Source organism: Muntiacus reevesi, chromosome 15, assembly GCF_963930625.1.
Source record: "Muntiacus reevesi chromosome 15, mMunRee1.1, whole genome shotgun sequence".
Taxonomy (NCBI): Eukaryota; Metazoa; Chordata; class Mammalia; order Artiodactyla; family Cervidae; genus Muntiacus; species Muntiacus reevesi.
The window spans coordinates 30929287-30943302 of NC_089263.1; the positions used below are offsets into that span (position 1 = coordinate 30929287).

Genomic DNA, 14016 nt, shown 5'->3' on the forward strand with positions numbered 1-14016 from the left:
CCAACATGTCCCATTTTCTCAGCCCCTTTACAGGTAGTTGAGGCCATATGAGAAGTTCTAGCCAGTGGGTTGTGAACAAAAATGATGTGTCACCTCTGCCCCAATGCATTTAGCAGCCTGTGTGCATCTCTACCATTTTCTCTTCTTTGCCACTGTGGCCAAAGAAGGCCGTGAGTTCCAGGGGGCAGCTACCACATGGTGGAGCTTCAGCCTGGGTCCCCGTGTGACTAAATGGACCAGCTTCTGCCACCCTCTCCACTTCCATGTCGGTCCTGTAGTGTGAATTCATATGGTAAAAGAAGAAGGGAGCCTTGTCACATTTAATCAGGAGTCCCCAACCTCCAGGATCTAATGCCTGGTGATCTGAGTTGGAGCTGATGTAATAACAACAGAAAGAGAGTGCACAGTGAATGTAATGTGCTTGGATCATTCCCAAACCTTCCCCCACCCCAACCCTTGTAGAAAAATTGTTTTCCTTGAAAGTGGTCCCTGGTGTCAAAAAGGTTGGGGACTATGGCATTAAATCACTGAGAGTTCAGAGAGAGCTTATTAGTGCAGCACTTCACTACCCTCCCTACATCCCCACCAGCCACATGGGGGCATATGGTTTAAGAACATGTTTGGATGACTTTCTGGGTGACAGAACTAAGCTCCATTTGGGAGCCCCAAAATAACTAGGATTCCCGTGAGAGATGGAATGACTTCAGTTCCCAACTTGAAGGGTTCCCTGCATTTGCAAGGGAAAGCGGGGCAGTTCCAGGCCCTTCCACAGGATCCACTAGCAGGACAGTCCCCACCTGGAGAAGGGAGGTGGGAGCTGAGTCAGCTGGGAGCATCTTTATGATAGTGAGGGCCTTGGCCCACATTCGAGGACTTGAGCTTGACTTTAGAACAAAGGCTGGTACATCTTGAGTTTTACCCCTGACTCAGGCCTGGGACAAGCTCCCAGAAAGGCCCCTGAACTCCAAGCTGGTTTGTCCTGGATGGACAATTTGGGGTGGGGGAGAGGGCAGGAAATCTCAACCATGGCCTTGAAGCCACAAACAACAATGTGCCACAGGTTTAATTGTAGGTTTATGTTTTGAACTTACTGGAACTCTACTTCGGCAATTATCACCTTAAACGGTGTGGACTCCTGTGGGACAACACAGGGAACAGGGGGAGGAGGCAGCCCTTCAAGAGGACAGCAGGAGGCCGGTAGAGGACCTGGGGGAAATCCCTTGGTTTATATAGGGTCCCTGTGACTTCTCGCCTCTTCCAAAAAGTAAGATTTGGCTGCCGTAAAATACTCTGCCTCTGCTACTCACACTCACCCCAAATTGGAACAATACAGCTTCTTTGAGGCCATTAAAAAGACTCTTCTTGAGAATGAGTGCTGAGTGCTGGTGTCAATACTTGAATGTGTGCATCCAAAGGCCTGAAGTTCTCAACTGATGCCAGGGTAGATGAAAACTGCAACCTTGCATGGCACCCTACAGAGGTACTGGGGTGGGCTGGGGGTGGGGACTTGGGTCAGAGGCAGGGGTGGGGTTGTTTAAAGTGAAGAAGTCCCTGGAGCAAAGGCAGGATCTGTGGAACCTGGGGACCTGGGGGCTGGGGCTTCCAAAGGAGCAGTCGTGAAGAATCCTCTCTTGGAGGCTTTGGGGTTGGGGGCCTGCAGTTTTTGGTGTAGCTGGTCTCTGGGAAAGACTGAAGCGAGTTTTGCCATCCTTTTGGTTAAGAATAAAAGGGTGTGACTGATACAATATAACTGAAAACTAAACCCTACAAAGAAACAGGCAATAGCTGTTCCATTCTTTACCACAAGCATTTATTTACTTGGGGGCTTATTTTGATGATGAGAAATCCATAATGATAAGTTTGGTGATTTCGGTGAGCTTTTTGGCTTAGGAGAAAATTTAAATTGGGTGCAGACCCGAGGTTTTAACCCAGTTTGCATACCTTGCCCCCACCCTGATGACCACATACTAGCGGTAAGGAACCACGCCCAGAATTTGCTGTGCCTTCTCCTTTTGTTTCCTACAGGCAAGTTTCCTGACCACTGATGCTGAGAATTACTCATCCTGGGGTCAGGGCTCCAGCAACGGCTTGTGGTTAGAGTAGAGAATTGGCTGAGGTGGGGTCAGCTCAGACCCCTGGCTCAAAAGTACACTCGAACATCCCCACTCAGGGACGAAGGTGTTTTAGGCTTGGATGTTATGGTCTGGTACCCAGAGGCCCAGGCAACGTTGGGATGGATGCACTGGCTCATGGAAAATGCCTGACTAGAACTGCTTGGGGGAGGATTCCCTGAGAACAACATGAATCGTTTCCCCCTGAATGGTTTTTGCTGACTGACTGGGCTTTAATTCACTGTCTGCTAAGGGTTTGGGGGCTGAAAACAGAGGACAAAGTTTCAAAGGCAAATACTGAGAGATGTTCCTGTGGGGAATGGAGGGAGAGCTGGCACACAGCTGAGAGGTGGCAGGCAGAGGGAGGATGGGGGGACGGGAGGGGGTAAAGGGCACGGACATCCCCGTCTCGTCCCCGTCACCACAGTCAGCCTCCCCGAGAGCTCAGCCCTCACTTTGGTAGGTACTCCCCACTCGCTAACACATTCGATGCCCACCAGCACCCTAGGAGACGGACACTGTCACTGTCTGCATTTCTTTTAGTAATTAAAAAAAACATTCATTTATCTGGCTGCACCAGGTCTTAGTTGCGGCATGTGGGGTCTTCAATCTTTGTTGTGACATGCAGTATCTTTAGTTGTAGCATGTGGGATCTAGTTCCCTGTCCAGGGATCGAACCTAGGCCCCCCTGCATTGGGAGTATGGCGTCTTAACCACCGGACACCAGAAAGTCCCGCTGCCTGCATCTTCAGGATGGGGAAATCAAGGCCCAGAGAAGGGCAGTAACTTGCCTTATTTGGAATGGGGCTAAGTTTCAAACCCAGGCAATCAGGCTGTAGCACTCATCCTAAGAGTCCCTGATGAAGCTGGGTTGGCCAGGTTAGACATGAATGAAGGGCTCCTCAGTGCCACTGGCAGGAATTCTGTCTGTGGGTGCTCAGATCCAAGTTGTCCAAAAAAGCCACTTTCTGCCACTAGCTCGTGACCTTGAGCGAGTTACATACACTGAGACTGGTTCCTTACCTATAAAAGGTACTTCATATGACAGTAGAGATTACAGAGCACATGTGAGTATGTGTGTGTTTCTCTGTGTCTGTGTGTATGTGTGTTGCCTTGTACAATACTTGGTAGAGAACGAAAACGCCACGAAAAGCAGACACACCTCCCTACTTCCTGCCATGGAGCCAGAGCAGATATGCCCATCTCTAGAACTTCCAAGTATGTACACGGGCATGTATGTACGCACGTGTACACATGTATACACATGTGTATACTCATGTGCACACATATCCCAGCCATGTATGTACTCATGTGCACATGTGTCCCCGCCAAGGTGAGCACTCATGTGCATGTGCACACATTTCCCTCCCTCTCCTGTCCTTAACTCAGGCTGGTGGCAGCATCAGCCACACGGTCTCCAGCCAAATACCCAGACAACACTCGTGAGTCCTTTCTTCCCCTCTCTCACCCTCACATTCCCTCACCACAGTCAGCCAATGCCTGAATATTTCTCAATCGCATCTTCTCCCAGTTCTCCCTCACCCCCACTCCAGCCAGCGTGCAGTACCCCCTCCACCCACCCTCCACACAGTGGCAACCAGAATTACCTTTCCCAGTCACAAATTTGATCTTACCCGTGCTCCACTTAAAACCCTCCCAGGAAGCCTAACCAAGCAGGATGCAAAACTTCTGAGTTTCACATAAAGCCCTAAAGAGAAGCCTGACAGAGTTGCCTGAATAAAGATCTAAAGCGTCTCTATGGCCACAGATACCATAAACAAAGTTAAAAAGATAAACGGCAGACTAGGGGAAATATTTCCAACACACATAACAGACAAAAGTTTTTAAATCCCTAGTATACTAAAAGCTCCCTCATACCCATAAGAAAAAGGCAAAAAGAAAAGAAAAATAGGCAGCGGATATGAACAGTCAATTCACAGAGAAGAAAATGCAAATGGTCGGTAACCACATGAAAAGTTGCTCAGCCTCGTTGGGGAGAAGGAAAGTGAGTGTTGAAACCACAGTGAGATGTTTTCCTGGACTGGTGAAAATTAAAAAGCTTGATAATGTTCAGTGCGGAGGACGGCTGGGGAAATGGCTCCCCACAGATATCAAGGGTGGAAGCAAAAACTAGCCCAACCTTTTGGAAGAGCAATGTGACAGTACCTATTAAAATTTAATAAGCATACCCTGAGCCAGGGCAACTCCACACCTAGAAGCCTATCCTACAGAAAGGCTTACACGTGTCAGCCAAGATATATATACAAGGATGTTCACTGAAGCATTATTTGCAAGAGTGAAAAATTGAAGGCAACCTAAATATCCATCAACCCAGGCCTAGTTACATAAATTTCGTTACAGCCAAACAATGGAATATTAGGCAACGATTAAAAAGAACACGGGGGATCTGTATTCCGTGACACTGACAGATGCCCACAGCACACTGGGAAATGAAAAATGGAAGTCGTAGAGTAATGTGCATAATGTGATTCATGCCTTTTCTTTTTTTAAAGATAACACACAATAAATATGTTTATAAAGGCACAGAAAAAGTTCTAGAAGGAAGCACACCAGATCAACAACAGTGGGACCTCCGCAGAAGGAGATTTAAGGGCAAAGAAGGAAATTTCTTAACAGGACGCACTTCTATATTGTTTCAGTTTTTACAGGAGTAGATATTGCTTTTGTGGTTAAGACGAGAAAAGAAAAAAAATACCCCATCCATAGCCCCTCAGGGGCTGTAAGTCAAAGTCCACACTCCCTAGGTGGCAGCTAAAGTCCAGGACACCGCCCTTGTGTGCCGCCAGCCCGGGGTCTCCCACACTCCCTTTCAATTCCCCAAACTAAGCCTTTGTCCCTACGATTCCATCTGCCCACAGTGTCCTTTCCTGCCTTCCACGCCTCATCTTTCAGGTGGTTCCTCACGTATCGTCACCTTCTGGAAACTCTCCTTGAACACTCCCCCGCACCCTGCCTCCACTCTCCCGGCAGCGGTGACAGCCAGCATCCAGGGAGCACGTGTGTGTCTGTGTCGGGGCTGTGCTGTGTACTTTACCCCGTACTGACCCCTTCGATCCTCGCAGCAATCCTAGGAAGGTCTGTCATCACCTTATTTAATGTATGAGGAATCTGAGGCACAGAGGGGTTACCCAACTTGCTCGAAGTCACTCCGCCAGCAATCAACAGAGCCAGTGAGTGGCGGGGCCAGGCAGAGCATGCGTGAAGCCTTCTGCCAGCACTCAGCACACAGGACCTATACCTTCCAGGCTCCCAGACCTGCCTAAGAGCCCCAAGTTGGTGGGTGGGTGAGGTGGGGGCGTTGCCTTATTCCTGCCCCCAGAACCTGGGCAGGTAAGTGTACACAGGGAGGTCTGCTGGGGTGACAAGCCTGCTCCCAACCTCAACCCTCCAGGGCTGAAGGAAGCAGCTGGTCTCTCCTGTGGGCTGGGACCAGCTCAGCTGGAGGCCAGCTGACCCGGCGCTGCTGAGGAATGGCATGGTTTGTGGAGGTGCAGCCCCTCCTGAGGCGAAGACCCAAGCTACTTCCTGCACACCTACTGTGTGCCAGGCCCTAGAGGTCACGGGCCAGGGAAGTCAGGGGCCAGGAGACTGCTCTGCCCTCCACGTGCTGTGAAGTCAGACACATGGAAACCAGGAGCCAGAGGGGGACAGTGGGATGGTGCTCAGAGGAGCAGGGCCCTGGTTTCTGATCAGGACAAAGCAGATGGGGGGTCTCCGTGAAGTGGCATCTGGGCCCAGCCCCAGAAGACGAAGGGGGATCTGGGCAGATGGATTGGGGAAGGGAACTCCAGGGGGCTGGAACAGCTTAAGCAAGGGCTGGAGGGGGGCAAGTGAGGAGAACTCTGGGGAAGAGTCACTGGTTTTGGCTGGAAAACAAGATAAGTTGGGAAGCAGCCCGTGGATGTGGGGGTGCGAGATGCTGGGGCCCTCAGAGGGAGCAGCTGCCCACAGCAAGGAGGGGGCAATCAAGCACGTGGACTGCCCAGGACCGGAACCTGTCAGGCAAATCCACCTCCGCTGTCAGCTCAGGACAGTGGCCTAGTTCCCCACCTCGGTGCCCTCATCTATAGAAAATCATGCAAAAAAAAAAAAAAAAAAAAAGAAAATCATGCAACTTCCAGGATCATTGAGAGAATTAAACAAGACGGTGGTTTGCAGCACCTTGAACCTCGGGAGGCGGTGGAACACGTCTGGTGGGGGCACTGTGCCGGAGGAGACAGAGGCAGCTCCGTGGGGGCATCGGCCTTTGTGATGAGAACTGGTGTGGGCATATGGCCCAGCAAAAGTACTCAAATACTAACCTTGTGTTTAAAGTGTAAACTCCAGGCGATGTGATTTCAGACTCTCTGCTTTCTTACAGAGACGTGAGAGGCAGAGCCTTACAATGTTGAGCAGGTCTCTACCCCTCTCAGGCCCTCAATCTCTCCATGTTGGGGGGTAGGTGACAGGTTGGGTGATTTCTCTAGGCCTGGTTATTCAGAAGGGGCTGAGCCATGGAAGGAGGGAAATGGGCCAGAGGTGACTGTGGGGAGGTGTGGAAACCCAGAGAGGTGAGACCCAGAGAGGGGAGGGTGGGGGATGAAGGAAGCAGAAGACGCTCCTTCTTGGGCTAGTCCCCCAGCCAGCCAAGGGCCTCCTCACACCCCCTACTCCCAGGCCCGCGGCCCCCACCAGAGTCCAGGGCGTATTCACTCAGTTGGGGGTGGAGAAGCTGGAAGAAGAGGAGCTCCACCCTCCCAGGGCAAGTTCACTCCTGGGAACGATGGAAACAGCAGTGGGCGGGCTGGGAGGCAGGTAAGACCTGGAGGCAGGTGAGACCTGGGGTCATGCCCCACTGGGCTACTTCAGGCTGAGTGCCACTAGGCAAGTCCCTGCATGGCTCCATTTCCTCTTCTATGAGATGAATAAATATGCTTTCCTTGTGAGCAACATTACCCTGGGGCCCAGCACACCAGCAACCTGCCTCATAGGTGAGCCCTTTGGTTCACCAGGAGCTGAGCAGGGCCTGGGGGAGTCTCAGCCAGCTCTGGGAGTGAGGGAGAATCACCCACCCCCAGGCACCCCCAAGACCCCCATGGGTGCCATCCTCCTCATCGCCCACAGGGACCCCGTCTTAGCCTCCCCACTGGCCCACCTACAGCACTGCCCCCGCCTACCTGCTGCCAGAAGAACTCTCTAAGTGAGGCCCACCTCGACTCTGATCACTCGGCTGTCGCTGTTGGCTTGTCACTTCCCCCACCAGCCCCGTGGGCAGGAACTACATCTGATTCATCTTGGCCGTTGCAGAGTGTGGGGTCTGGCACGGGAGTCCTGCCCACAGGCAGCAGAGCTAGCAGTGGGGATGAACAAGCAGGATCATTCACCCCTCCCACCCCAGCACCTGTTGCTCTATTGAATATTCATGACAGTTCTGGGCTCCATGTGGGACTGGGGCAGAGCTCAGTGTGGGACCACAGTTCAGTCTGTCCGGGATCAGGACTCAGTGGGGCTGGGGTCAAAGTTCAATCTTCCGGGATCAGGGCTCAGTGAGGGGCTGGGGTCAGGGTGCAGTGAAGGAAGTTTTCTGCCCTCTACCATGAAGGGCTCAGGACTTCTCCCAGCCTTACCCCCTGCTTTGAAAACAACTTCTCCTGCCCCTGGGGTGCTGGGGGCTGTCTTGAGTCCCACTCTGCCCACGCTCTACCCAAGCAAGGCCTGACCTATGCTCCACTCCAGGCAGCCCTGGAATGGAGGCAGCCCATTCTCACTGTGGCCAGCCACCACCTGACTCCCACAGAAGGGGCCCAAGGTGGGAAGTGCTTCCTTGCATCCCTAACTGGCCTTCAGAAACACAGCAAGGACAGTCAGCCTTCTGGCCTGAATGTGTTCCCAAACCAAGGAAAACTGGTTTGTGGGTTAGCTCAGGTTTTTCTATTAGCCACCCCACTGTTACCACTCTATTAGCCCAGATGATCCGATGCCAGTGGAGGTAAATCTGGGTCTGGCTGAACAAGCAGGCAAAGGTGTTGGCTGGCACATGGCAACGAGATGTGCCATCCAAACAGTTCCTCCTATCACGGCACCTGAAATCCTGCTTTGTGCTCCTTGCTTTAAGTCAGTCTTGCTGACCTTCCTCTGAAACCTCCATCCTGAACAGTTTTTAGCTGGGCGTTGGGACTGCCAGATCTCCCGGCCCTGGCTGACTGAGGTCTAACCCAGGTCTGGCACTCATGGGGCTCAGAAATGAGAGCTGAATCAGAGACTGGCCTGAGTGGGCGTCAGAGTTGGGCAGGAGGCTGCCCCACCCCTCAGCACTCCCACCCACCCAGCCAAACCCTCCACTCCCTCTGCCTGCTACTCCCAAGCAGAGGGTCAAGTTGGTTTGCAGGAAAGACACATGGTTCTCATTTTAATTAATTAAAGAAAAATCTAATCACTGCATTAAACTTCTCATTACTCCACTTGAATACCCGTTAAGTAAATTTAATTACCAGAGGATTGGGTTTCCCAGCCTCTTTCATTAGCTTCTGATAAGATGGGGAGTTGGGAGGGAAGGGGATGGGAAGCAGAACAATGCCATTCTCAACCCACAGAGGGCAAGGTGGGCAGTGTACTGGGGCTACTGTGGTCAGGCTTTGGTGTCTCCCTGAGGACAGGCTTGGCCCTGGGTGTGGGGAGACGCTCCTCCCAACTACCTCTAGAAAGGAAGAGGCCTAGAATTTGGATACTGTCAGCACTGAATGCTTCATTTACAGCCACTCTTGGTTATTTATACCCCACCTCCTTCTAAAAGAGTTTGAGGTTGCTAAGAACAGCACAAGCTGAAAAATAACAGAAGAAATCAGAACAAGGGAAAGATGTGCGAGAAAAGAAGAGGAAGCCAAAGGCAAGGCTGCTGAGCAACTACATGCCCCAGCAACCCGAGCACTTATCAGAAAGGGGCCACAAACCAGCTATGAGCTTCCTAGCAGCCAAGACAAAGAGAGCAACACATTTCAGCACTAAGGTCATAACCAACAGAGTATCCATAAGGAAATGCACACCAGATCTTGGTCTTTCCATCTATAAAAAGGGTGAAGCTTGAGCATGAACTAAAGGAAATGACCACTGGCGAAAGCAGTCAGCAAAAGTTTTCTAGAGCAGGAGGGATCTAAACTAGGCCTTGAAAAAGAGGATGGGGCAGACTCCATCTTTAGTAATCATTTATAATTTGCCTTCCCCAGTCAGAGGCATCTCCTTCCTGCCAGCAGGACTCTGAGCTTCCTTTGAGAAGCTCAAAAGAAGCTTCTCTCTCATTGCTGGTCACATGGTTGGGGAAGGACAGACCCTTACCCCAGTTCATCCTCATTTCCTGTGTATCCAATTAAAGGATCAGGATTATCTTAACCCTGCCAATAGGGCCCAAGAGATTTATAGCACTTGGGACTATAAATCCCAAGTCCTAACTCTAGGACTTTTATTTGTTCTATCAGAAAAGCAGGCTTATGATCCCAGATTTCAACCTGGTAGCCAGTAGCCCCAGAAATTGCTGACACATCTTACGATTATATCATGTGAAAAGATACTAGGAGTGGAGCCATCAACAAAAAAAGAGAAGCAGAGGACTACAGACAGGAAACAGCTCCTGGTCACATCGTTGAAGCGACTGGATCAAGCCCTGCCTGAAGCCCAACTTACCCCCAGACACTTCAGTTTCATGAGTTGATAATCTCATTTTATTGGAATAAGATTTTTGTTACTTGAAACCAAAGGGATCCTCACAGACACAGTGTTCAGAAAGGTATCCTTCCAGTTCCAGAGACGGAGAAGGAGGCAGGGAATGGGCAGGGTGGGTGTGCCACCTACCGTGACTGCCACTGTGCCCCACTGAGTCCTGAAGCTTGAGGAGTCACTTCGATGCAGGCTGGGGTGAGGAATAGGCTGGGGAGTGGGTCCAGGAGCTGGGCAGGGACAGAGCCCCAAAATGCTGGCAGGAGGCAGGCTCAACGTAACCAGGACATGGCTGTGGAGTCCCTAGAAAAGAGGAAAAGCAAGAATGAGCAGTATGGTTCACATGGGGGACACAGGGGCACAGGGCATCAGGCAGACAGTGGTCACACCTTTCCCAAGGTGAGGCCAGAGTCTGCCAAGTCTGTCTTCACTTCCTCACCTCTTGTACGTCACTTACCCCTTTACTGCGCCCTCACCCGGAGTACTTCCAGGCTGCAGAAGAGCATCTGTAGGAGCCCTTCCCTCTGAAGAGAAGGGAGGATGGGGGAGGGGTGTGCAGGCATGGCTGGAATCCATGTGCTATTGCCAGACTGTATGTGCCTGGTGGCAGGCGGAGGGCAGGGGAGCGTCCCCCTCAGGACTGTGGACTCATTTCTCACAGTTCCTCTTCCAGTGAGTGTCCAGAACCGGGCCCAGGGCCTGAGGTAGCCAGAACAGGACAAAGGTGAGTGAGGCAGCTATCTTCTTTGATTGCTGGTCTGGACTTCCAAGTGGCTTCCCTGGTGGTTCAGATGGTAAAGAATCTGCCTGCAATGCAGGAGACCCAGGTTCAATCCCTGGGTCGGGAAGATCCCCTGGAGAAGGGAATGGCAACCCACTCCAGTATTCTATGGGCTTCTCAGGTAGCACTAGTGGTAAAGAACCCACTGGCCAATGCAGGAGACTTGAGAGACAAGGGTTCAATCCCTGGGTCGGGAAGATCCCCTGGAAGAGGGCATGGCAATCCACTCCAGTATTCTTGCCTGGAGTATCCCATGGACAGAGGAGCCTGGTGGGCTACAGTTCATGGGGTCACAAAGAGTCAGACACTGCGAATCTGATTGAAGAGTCAGATTGAAGCGACTTGGCACACTGGACTTCTAAAAGAATCCTAGAGAGGACAGTGCTCAACCCAAGGGAATGAATGGTGTTCCAGGCATGGGCAGAGAGCAATGTAGCGCCTCTGAGCGCCTTCGCATCTGAAAAAGCAGGAAACCGTCTACTCTGCCTTCACACATACCTCCTTTGGGCACTGACCCAGCTTTCGGGGGCCACCCCTCAAGGGGGTGATAAACACAGTCTTCCCCAGCTTCTCTAAGGCCAAGTGGCACCTTTGGGGAGGGACAAAGGGTGGAGATATTTCAGACTCAGGACATCACCTGAGGTCCTGGCTGTTGGAAAGTCACTAAGCCTCTTTATCCCTTCATGAGTCCTCTGATCTAAGGGATATTGGCTTGCTTCTTGGCTCCATAAAAAAGGCACAACGACTGAGATCCTGCGTCACAGAACACTCGGCTGACTGGGTCTCCAGAAACATCTCTAGATCAGTGCAGTGGAATTGAGCTTTCTGCAATGATGGGTGTGTTTGATACCTATGCTGCCTGATATGATAGCTGCTAGCCACATGTGGATGTTGAAATGAGGATAATGACACAAATAATCTGATTTTTTCCTTTTCTTTTATTCATTTATATTTAAATCTAAATAGTCACATGTGGCTAGTTGCTACCATATTCGATAGTACAGCTCTGGACCAAGCCTTGCCTAGCCCCTGGCCCCAGTGCTATGCATGCTCAGTGGTGTTGGACTCTTTGTGACCCCATGGACTATAGCCCGCCCAGCTCTTCTGTCCATGGAATTTTCCAGGTAAGAATATAGGAGCGGGTTGCCATTTCTTAACCCAGGGGATCTTCCCAACCCAGGGGTAGAACCCGCGTCCCCTGTGGCTCCTGCAATGCAGGCAGATTCTTTCCCTCTGAGCCATTGAGGAAGCCCCCCTGGTCACAGTACCCAGAGAAAACTGAGGTCCAGAGAGGAGATAGGATTTGTCCAAGGTCACATAGAGAGTGGCAAAGGCAAAATCTAGAACCTAACTCTTCAGACTCCTAGCCCCAACTCTCAATAGCACCCACTGACCTTCCCATGTTGGGCTCATGTTCTCCCGTCCTGATCAGCACCGTCACACACAGTGTCTTGCTATCCCATTAACCATGCTACTGCTCCCAAGACAGGGTATCAGGCCACCTTTGAAGGGATCATCTCTCCCAGCCACTGCTGCTGGCCCATCCCTCAGGTCCCTAGTCAAGCAGCCCCAAAGAATATTGCTGGGGAAATCATTCATCAGAGAGGAAGTGCCCTGGGCACAGAGCTGGTCACTGCAGGGTTATTAATAACAACAAAATGCTGGAAGCTGCCTAAACATCCCACAATACAGATGACAAAGTGCATCATGACACTGCTGTTTGATGGAATATTATACAACCATTAAAAGTGATAAACACAGAGACTTATAGCAGCACAGAGCAATGTTCACCTAACAATATTGAACAAGAAAACGGGAAATGGATGAGGGTAGGGTGGGATTGCAGCGGTGTACAGGGCTCTGTGCTCACTGAGCCCACTTATATCTGTTATCCCAGCCTACACTGCAGCATAACGACATCCAGAGTTCACACCCATTCTAGAGATGGAGGAGCTGAGGCTTCAATAAGCTACCCACAGCCCTGGAGACATGGGGAGGGAGGGCTAGAATGGTGCTTGAACTCTTTGATTTCTGACTCTAAGGACAGACTTCCACAGCTATTTCTTTGTGCCATGATGGGGATGTTAACTTGTGACCTCTCCTTTTTATGTATTAACTCATCTTAGTTAACAGATACATTCTAAGTGCCTTACAAACGTGGGCTCATGTGATCTCTACAATAGCTGTAAGAGGGAGCAATTGATACTCATTTTTTTTTTTTGATCAGAAAACTAGGGCACAGAGGTCAAGGGTCACTTCTACTTCCCACATGGTCTACAAGGTTTCAGTGTTGTCTTCACAGGAGAAGGGCAAGGTGACAGGGAGGGAAGAGCTACTGACTCGGGGCAGTAGAAACACAGGCGTATTTGTGCAAGCATGTGTGTATGTGCATGTGTGTCCTCCCTTTCTAATTGCATGGAAATGCTTTTTTGTAGCAATTGAAAGAAAAAAGGAATAAAAATATTGTATCAAAAATTCTTTACAAAACAAGCACAAACACAAAAATGAAAACTTATTCAAAATTAAAGCTACTGATACATCCAAGAGACTGTGAACGCAATCCAGCCCCTGGCAGCCAAGCTCATGTCTCCAGGCTTTCGTGCCAATTTCCTGACCCCGGACTCCTCCCTCCTGTCTGGGTGAGATCCTCACCTCAGAGGGCAGCGAGGAGCAGCCTTGTGTGCAGGTGGACTTCAATAATCACCTCCCAGAGCCCTCGGTACAACACAGCAGGCCAGCAGACAGCCTTCAGAGCCCGAGCTGCCTGCGGCTCTACTGTCGCTAGCCAGGGCTGACCTCAAAAGGCCAAGACATCCAGGCTTCTGCCTCCAGCCGCAGGCAGCTCCATTCCACAAGTGGAACAACCGAGTCACCCAAAAGGTAAAAGACCTCATCGGAGGTCACACTACTACTGAACAGAGAAACGTATGTGTGCACATGCCTATGTGTGCATACAACCCACACGTACACGTGTCTCCCGTGTTTGTTAAGTCACTTCAGTCATGTCCTACTCTTTGCCACCCTGCAGACTGTAGCCTGCCAGGCTTCTCTGTCCATGGATTCTCCAGGCAAGAACACTAGAGTGGGTTGCATGCTCTCCTCCAGGACATTTTCTCCACCCAGGGATCGAACCCTTTTCTCTTAAGTCTCCTGCATTGGCAGGCGGGTTCATTACCACTAGCGCCATCTGGGAAGCCCTGTGTGTCTCCCACGTGTGCGTATAATTAAAATATCAGGTGATACTCAGCTTATACACACACACACCACACACACACACAATGATGTTTACATTACTAACTGCTACCATATCCACAGTTGTGTTTCTATTTCTCCTGTACATTTTTCTGTTATTTTTCATTCTGTCACCAAATATTTACGAGCACTTACTATGTACCGATTATATTATAGGTGCTG

General features: G+C 50.7%; 1 protein-coding gene across 4 annotated transcripts in view; it reads right to left on the minus strand.

The window, feature by feature from the left end:
* The window catches only part of LINGO1 (leucine rich repeat and Ig domain containing 1), a 211755-nt gene that overhangs the window by 73039 nt on the left and 124700 nt on the right, over positions 1 to 14016 (minus strand). For 2 of the 4 annotated variants that reach the window (XM_065906956.1, XM_065906954.1), the window contains one exon: positions 9957 to 10124. The gene's annotated coding sequence lies outside the window, so the exon portion shown is untranslated. Of the gene's footprint in view, positions 1 to 7380; positions 7462 to 9956; positions 10125 to 10278; positions 10429 to 14016 lie in introns of those variants that run through there. The other 2 variants (XM_065906955.1, XR_010659206.1) reach the window with 2 other exon arrangements.